We start from the raw sequence: 8,870 nt of genomic DNA, 5'->3' as shown, positions 1-8,870 counted from the left end.
CCTTCCGCTCGAAAATTTTTTTGTTGTAACAAAAATTTTTTCGTTCGAACCAATAATATTCCGTTTGATCTGAAAAAATCGTAAGGACAGAGTTGAACAAACTTTTTTCGTCCAAACGGAATTTTTAGTTTGAACAATCGAACAGAATCCTTTTATTTGAACAAAATTTTCTAGTCAGAACAGAGAAAGTTTTTCATTCGAACAAGTATATTGAAAAAAGTTTCTTGTCCGAACCAAAAGTATTAAGTATTTCGTTCAATCGAACAGAATTCTTTTCATTCAAATATTCGTTCGAAAAAAATTGTTTTCGCTCAACCAAATGTTTTTTTCAGGACAAGTTTTTCATTTCAACAATAACATAGCTTTTTATTCGAACATATCTTTTTGTCAGAATGAAGAAAGGTTTTCGTTCGAACAAAAAGCGTATTGTTCGATTAAATAGAATTTTTTTGCAAAACAAAGGTATAATCTGAACCCGGGTTTTCTTTGTTTCCAATATCCATATCGTGCCCTTTAGGTTGGAGCTCATCTTCCATGTTTCTGTCCATGTACGGAACACAGCGTGTTAAGGTCGTTTTGGAAATTTACTCGGTCCGGTACATTTTGTATTACTGCGTATGTCATTTATCAGGCGGTTCCTGAACTTCGCTGAAAAAGCTGAATCACTGAAACGCTGAAACGCTGAAATAAAAACGCTGAAATTTCAGGGAATTTCCGAAAAAACGCCGAAATTTCAGGGAATTCCCGAAAAACGCTGAAATCGTGCTAGGTACCAACAATACACGTTTTGAAATATTTTCCGGGCCGGTGTCCGCTGCCGAGTCCTGAACCGTGTTTTAGTCTCTACCTTCGGTTACAGAGACACGCATGGACAGTATGTGTGGAGTATACTTTTAGAGGGCCACTTGTTGGACAAATTAATTCGCTTGAAATCCGGATTTTTAATGCATACAGGCAGCATAATGAGGAAAACCCATTCACAAACCGTGCAAGCCAACTTAAACACTATGCTCAATATTCCCTGCAAGACGCAAAATATCTTATTTGAACGTTCATGTATAAAACATGGAGCAACTTTTCTTTTGTCAACACGTTGATGGGCGACGGACTATGTCACTATGGTATTCTCTGAAGGAGGTAAATTAAATTTGACAGCTAGTTATATAAATGATGCAGCTTTTGGACAAAAGGGATCTAACTAAATTTCTTTTTAATTCACTGTGGAATGGAATGGAATGGATTGACGCCAATGGCATGCAGTAGGCCCCTACGTATGGGTCATACAGATTAGCGTCAACCAATTAATCTAAATCGGGCTAACCATTCAACAACTGTGAATAATTTATTTGCTGTGGCGTGATAATAATTAGTTTTTTTGAAGAAATGACATACCAACTGTTAGAAAAATGTACCGATTCTTATTTTTAGACTACTACTGAATCTATAAAAGGAGGAGTCATAGACAAAGTTGATTTGCTTAGCTGGTGACACTTCTTGTCAAGTACATCATCTCAAGTACTGGGTGTTTTGTAAGTTTAATTTCAGTATTTATTTACTAAGTGCTGTTCTCTCGGACCTCAGTGCTTTCAAACTAGGCCCACCCCATAGGCTATATAGTCCAGGGTGTATTAGCCATTATTCTTTTATATCCGACTAAAATGCACCTTTTTCTATTTTTAGATTCAGGCTTAGAATGTGCAAATTTTTTGAGATACTGAGAAATCAGATGGCACCAGTAAACTTCAACTGCGAAATTTGCAGCAGGATAGCTGAACGACACAATTTTTAAAAATAAAATGGCTATTCGAATGCTATTTCAATAATAACTTGATTCAACCAGAGAGAAATAAGTCAATTGCGGATGTACAGTACACCCACTTTTCTTCCCTGTTTCCTGGTACCAAATTTTTAGTCTTAAGCTAAGCGATATTCTAAGGTATACTAGTGGATTTCATTAGAATACGAAGCAATGGAACCAGAATTCTAGTTAAGCGAACTATTGATTCTGATATAATGTAAGAACTGATTTCCTTTGTATACTCTTGCAGAATGTGTTATGTATTATTTCAAGCTGTTAAATAATATAGTTAGACAAATGTCCAATTATTGGATCTTTCTTGTTGACTCGTTTAATTTTGTGAGTTAAGAGTTCCAGTCAATCCACAATGTGCAGTGCCTAGCCTTCATCAACACTAAAGCCATGCCTGTGTATGGGAAAAAAATATCGTTCGACTCCTATAGGCCAGACACATCAAAGCATGCAATACATTGCAGATAGTAGTCTCCGGCAAGTCGAAAGAGAAAGTAAACCAGGTTTTACCCCGTACCCTACCCGGGAACAAAGACACTTAAAGATTCCTTCCTCCTTGTAGAAATTGTAGAAATATGGCACCCAATTGTAGCAATGCTAAGTACAGTATACTATGACGGTTGAACCTTTATTAACGAATTTCAATGACACCGAAAATAGAATCAAAATAATCATTAGTTCCATGCTAGCACTTAATTTGGGTTATCAGGTTCAGCCTAACTGTACTTTCATTCAGCTACTACTTGTATGAGACTTGGCAATGATAAGTTGCAAGAAATCACCAAACATAAGAAAAAATATTGTGAATTAATATTACTGTGATTAAGAATTTATTCAAATGAAGTGATAACTTCATTGTTAGATCGTACCGGTATATGCACATAAAACTATGGCAAAAAACACATCTAACAATCCACGCAATCCGCAATCGATCAAGTCGATCATGACGACGACCTTAGGGCATGTCTCTGTAACCGAAGGTAGAGCATAAAACACGGTTCAGGACTCGTCAGCGGACACCGGCCCGGAAAACATTTCAAAACGTGTATTGTCGGTACCTAGCACGATTTCAGCGTTTTTCGGGAATTCCCTGAAATTTCGGCGTTTTTCGGAAATTCCCTGAAATTTCAGCGTTTTTATTTCAGCGTTTCAGTGTTTCAGCTTTTTCAGCGAAGTTCAGGAACCGTTTATCAGGACATTAAAGAGAAGACGACTTAGGATACTAACTGGCGTGACTCCACTAGTTAGACCGAGTTGAGGCGTTCCGTTGATTTCGGCAACATGTTTTCGTTCAGAGATAACTGCTGAGCCATTTGAGCGACCTATCATTGATACTGTTTCTAAATAGCCTGTTTAGTAATGGCTGATGTTGTACCTAATCAAATGCTTTGTCGAAATCCATAGACTAAATATAGCTGCAAAGCAGCGATGACGGGTTTTCTGCACAGTCTTAGAATCCTGTTCAACGGTGGATTTCGACAAAGCATTTGATAAGGCACGGAATTCAGGTGGACTGCGGGAGCGGTTGTAATTTTGCGTACGTTCGAAGCGGTACATGTATTATTCAACGTGAAAATTTGTTTAGTGTTTTGCAAAACTTGACTTACTGACTGTGTTTCTGTGTCTCTGTGTCCGTGTGTATATCTTTGCGTCATGGAATTATTTGAATTATAACCTTGGAAGATCGTCAGCAGCAAGGAAGGTTCGTCAAGAGATTCGTGGATTCATTGTATCATTTTATTTGTTTTAGATTTTGTCTAATGAATAGATTTCATATGCATTGGTTAATTTTAATTATTTGAAGTCATTGATTGATTTTAGTAATTTGGCGTAGTTGAGTAATTTGATCTTAATTTTCTCTATCTAATAATTTGATGATTAAAATATTTTCCTGATTGATAATAAACTGTGAATATATTGTATATTTTATTCCAGTGTTTGCGTTTTGTATTTTGTTATTGGTATCGGGGATTAAGGTAATTGGATTTGGAGGACCGACCACACGGTAGCCAATAACATCTGGCAAGTGTGGGTTACATATACCGGGTGTACATAAATTTATGGTTTGAAGTTACTATGAAAATGAGAAGAGCCGGCGCTATTTTTTCTAACTGCTATTTTAAATCCATTTTACTAGCATTGGCATGACGTCAAATAATGATTATTATTGATTTATCCAAGAAAAAAATTCATTTTTATCTAAAATGTAGAAGAAATTGAATACGGAACACTGAGTTGCCTTCATAAAGCGCCTCGTCTGGCACTAGTGGAATCCTCAATGTATCATGCATACACGGTTGAGCTTCGTTGATAAAAATAAAAATAATTGGGGCAATAGAAAACCATGTGTATCAACTAAAATTTGTAACATGCAATCCAAAGTAAATTTCCCACAAATATTTGCCTAGCACGCCCCCATGTTCTCGGCTTGATGGGGCCCTATAAGTACACAATTCTGAATAATGAAAATTAAGACATAAAACGAAATAACATTTTTTTCAAATTCATTCGTTGATCTATAAAAATCTTCGACACAATGTCAAATGTTATTGTTATTCTACATATGTATTATGTCCGGTAAATGGTGATCCTCTCGAACAGCAATCGTATTGATCATCGTGTTTGTATTAAACTCATCTTCTACTAGTAACTTGCACTACATTTTGCCGGGACATACGAAAATCATCAAAAACAGTTTGAAAATCAGAGTTTTGTAATAGGCTGTCTCGTATTAATGATATTCCACTGTGCAAGCCCCCAACCAACAAGGCTCAAATGACCAGACATGGCATGCGATGCAAATTATCTGACACCAATAGGTTCAAAACTACAGTTCAAAGAAGACAGTATGACAAATGGTTTATGTACATGTATTGTGTTAAACAGGATCTGACTAGTAACACATAAGTAATACAAAAAAATAATCTAAGATTCAGGTTCCCATCTACAAAATGGTTGTACATTCTAGGTCTGAAATTAGTTAAGTTCTTTAATGTAAATATTTTCTAAAATATGTTCACTCATATTCAATGGCTAGGGCGCCGGTATATACAGAGGCACAGCTAGGAAAATTGGAAGGCCCAGGTTATAAGGAAAGAACGGCCATTTCGTGGATAATGCATCCAAGTCAAAGGCCTCTATTGCCCCCATATCCACCCCCGATGGACTTGATAGACCCTGGCTGGATGAACCTGAACTTTTGCAAGAATTGGATTCGCATGTGCACTGGGTCATTTGTACAATCTTAACATTTCATTCCCAAAAACCTCAATTGTACCGGTATATGGTTTAAATTGAAAATATTATAGCACCAAAGAAACTTTATCATGTACATGACTAACATATCCTGATGGATAATAGAACAAACTAGAGCCAATAATCCAGGGGCAGATTCAAGGTCCAATTTTGGCTGCCTCACCAAAGAAAAAGGGCACATTATAGGAATAAAACCCAAAGCACAGTAACAGTCATTTTCAACAATTTTTGTTGTTTTTTCTAAGCAACCGGACTACAATATGATGCCATTTGCATTTTAAGTTTTTTTAATTCTGGCCTTTCTCAACGCGCCCGTAGCCAAGATTTTCATAAACGCACAAACTTTACCAGAAAGGGGTACATTCCTGCCCCATTTTGCCAATTTACCGTAAAAAGATGTATCGGCAAATGATTATGTTCCGGCATAATCTATGAAAGTCCTTCAAGGCAAGAAAATTCTAAAGGGTCTTATAATATTCATACTTTTCTTCAATTTGTTTCGCCTTTAATTTTCAACATACCTTATTCAGTACTTATATATGTATTCTATTCTATCCCAATTTTTTGTCCTTTCCAGAAAATACTCAATGTGTACGATTGAATATTCGAAACACATTTCAGGATCCAAAGGAAACAAATGTTTGAGGCACACCATCAGGAAATAGTGCCTGAAAACATGAGATCAAAATATTGTGAGGAGAAAAACCGTTATTCAAATTAACACATTTATACAAATTTTCAATAATAAGGGCAGATTCCATGTGACGTTTGGTTTTATCGGGACAGGGAAAGATTATAGCGGCATTATCAAAATCAAAAATGTGACTAGTTTCATAAACGTGATTAGCTACTCCACTCTCGGGTTTGAAATTTTTTACGTCATTTTTATGTTCCCTGAGGCGCTTGTTCCAATCACGCCCAGTTTCACCAATAGGGCTTATATATTTTATTACATACTTTACAAGGAATTTTGTATACACCAATGTTCAAAGGTTCCGTTTTGCAGGAATTGTGAGTTAAGTTATGACTAAGTTTATTATTGTAAGTGAAAACGAGTTGTATGTTAAGGAGATGAAGGGGGTTTTTGATTTTTCCAAAAAAGGAACAAAAGGTACAACGATGGGCTGTTTCTGAGGGCGCGAAACTCGGGAATTACAAAAATGGGTGCGACGGGCTCGAAAAAGAGCTTTATTCAAAAGGTCGTTAGGATAAGCTAACATATTAAGGGAATTCCTGATCTGGGTGAGTTCATCATCGAGAAAAAGGGGGTCACAAATCGTAAAAGCACGAAGAAATAATCCCTGAGCAACCCCTAGTTTTATGCTATAAGTGGCAAAGGAAAAAAATGCAAGTAGGATCCAGAATGAGTGGGTTTCTGAGTGGGTTTCCTATAAACTGAGAATTTCAAACATGACAGATAATCATGAATGCACACATCTAAAAATGCTATTTTTCCATCAACTTCCAATTCAAATGTGAAGTTCAACGAGGGGTAAAAAGAGTTAATGAATGAGAGAAATAAATCAATATCAAAATCACAAGGAATAAGCGCATGAATGTCATCAACATATCGTAACCAAAGGGGGAGTGCTAGTGTAGAGAGGTAATAATTCATTTTCAACATGTTCGAGAAATAAAATGGGGCTAAGGGGGTTCCCCATGGACATGCCAAAGACCTGTTCAAAATATGAATTTTTAAAACTGAAAAAGGAGTTCTGAGTGCAAATTTCAATTAATTCAATGATACAATCAGTAGGAATATCAAAATTGAAGTCTAACAAGGGTAGTTTACGTTTGAGAAAATCCAAGGTAGGCGCGAGGGGGACATTGGTAAACAGAGAGCTAGCGTCGAACGAGATGAATTTATCATTACCAGGAATAATGTTTCTGAAACGTTCGAGTAAATCTTTGTTGTGCCGTAAGTTCGAGGGGGAAAAGGAACAAAGAACCGGGGATAATTTTTTGCCAGAAATTTGGATAAGCGATAAGAGGGAGAGTTGCAGTTAGATACGATAGGGCACAGGGGAACATCTTGCTTGTGAATTTTAGGCAGCCCGTAAATATATGGGAGAGACGGAAGGCGAGAATGGAATTTAGAATCCGGGAAACATTTAATATTATCAGAAAGATTCGTGTTGAATGAAGCTTGCATCCGAGAGAGAGGATTGGATTTTAATGGTTTGTATACATTGGAATCACCGAGAAGGGAGAACATTTTTCGATTGTAGTCACAGATATCTAACAGAACAATTTTACCACCTTTATCGACTTTAGAAATACGAATACGAGTCCAATTTTTCAGCGAGGGCAATCCTAAAACGGCGAGGTAAGAATTCAGAATAGTTATTCCGAAGGTTATCACAGATAGTTTGTAAGTTCATAAACAAAAAACTATAGTCCAAATTTGACGACGAGTTTTTGCGAAGTTCTAAATCCGACATAAAATCCAGAATATTCGACTTACGTTGGGGTAGAGAGAAATTGAAATTCAAACCGAATCCAAGAAGTTGAAGTTGATATGTTGAGAGCGTAGCTGGGGAGAGACTCACGATGATGTCAGTGTTACTATACTTAGTCCAAGGACTAGCACCGATGAGTTGATGTAACTTCGAGCTGAGTTTGCTAGAATTTCCAGAAAAATTACGGTTACCAGAGTCTGTGACATTTTTGAGTAAATGGAATAGATGCGGGTCTGGAAGATGTGATCTAAGATAATTATAAGCCTGCCGCGATCTGAAGAAATGATAATCGCAGTCGTCTTTGGCTTCACTGATGGCTGTTGTAAGTTAGCTTATCCTAACGACCTTTTGAATAAAGCTCATCGTCATACCTTTTGTTCCTTTTTTGGAAAAATCAAAAAACTCCTTCATCTCCTTAACAAACCGCTCGTTTTCACTTACAATAATAAACTGTCATAACTTAACTCACAATTCCTGCAAAACGGAACCTTTGAACATTGGTGTATACAAAATACCTTGTAAAGTTTGTAATAAAATATATAGGCCCTATTGGTGAAACTGGGCGTGATTTGAGCAAGCGCCTCAGAGAACATAAAAATGGTGTAAACAATTTCAAACCCGAGAGTGGAGCAGCTAATCACGTTAATGAAACTAGTCACATTTTTGATTTTGATAATGCCGCTATAATCTTTCCCTGTCCCGATAAAACCAAACGTCACATGGTATCTGCCCTTATTATTGAAAATTTGGATAAATGTGTTAATTTGAATAACGGTTTTTCTCCTCACAATATTTTGATCTCTAAATTTCTCGCTTCACTTGTACCCCCATTATTCTAATCCCGTTAGCTTGTTTTCTCCGTTTGACACTTCTACTCACTCACTCCCTCACTCACTTCTTGATTGTCCCTTTGATGTTCTTGCCTTTTTTTTGTCCGATTACCCCTTAGTTTGTCTGCCTTTGATCCCTCTGGGCTTTGTTTTTAGATTACTTTAATCTACATCCCCTTAGTTTGTCGTTTGCCTTCTTTGTTTTCTTCCTTAGTGTTCCGGTTTTTGTTATCTAATTACTTCAATCTTAATCCTTTAATCGTAATCATTTGTCATATTTTTGTATAAATATCCTGATGTTTGATTTTGTTCCCAGTACGCCTGATGATGGCTAACAGTAGTTAGCCGAAACGTTGCTCCTCAAATACAATCATTCTGATATAGAATTTTTCAATTTTGGCTTTGTTATTGTGGGATTTCTCTCGTCAAGTGTAGTTAAGTCAAGTGTTTGAGGATTACTATTTATCCAGGCTTCGATTCCATGAATTTTCATGGTAGTTTCGAATCGAAGATGGC

General features: G+C 36.7%; 1 long non-coding RNA gene across 1 annotated transcript; it reads left to right on the top strand.

Annotated features, from left to right (window-relative positions):
- Positions 1-891: 891 nt before the first annotated feature.
- On the top strand, positions 892-1,942 carry LOC141902303 (uncharacterized). Its single transcript, XR_012618888.1, has 3 exons — positions 892-1,137; positions 1,429-1,529; positions 1,681-1,942. It is a non-coding gene; the product is annotated as an uncharacterized LOC141902303 (long non-coding RNA).
- Positions 1,943-8,870: the final 6,928 nt, after the last annotated feature.

Source organism: Tubulanus polymorphus, chromosome 3 (genome assembly GCF_964204645.1).
Source record: "Tubulanus polymorphus chromosome 3, tnTubPoly1.2, whole genome shotgun sequence".
NCBI classification, from domain to species: Eukaryota; Metazoa; Nemertea; class Palaeonemertea; order Tubulaniformes; family Tubulanidae; genus Tubulanus; species Tubulanus polymorphus.
Note: the sequence above shows the minus strand (reverse complement) of the source record. Positions and strands in the feature narration are given on the sequence as shown.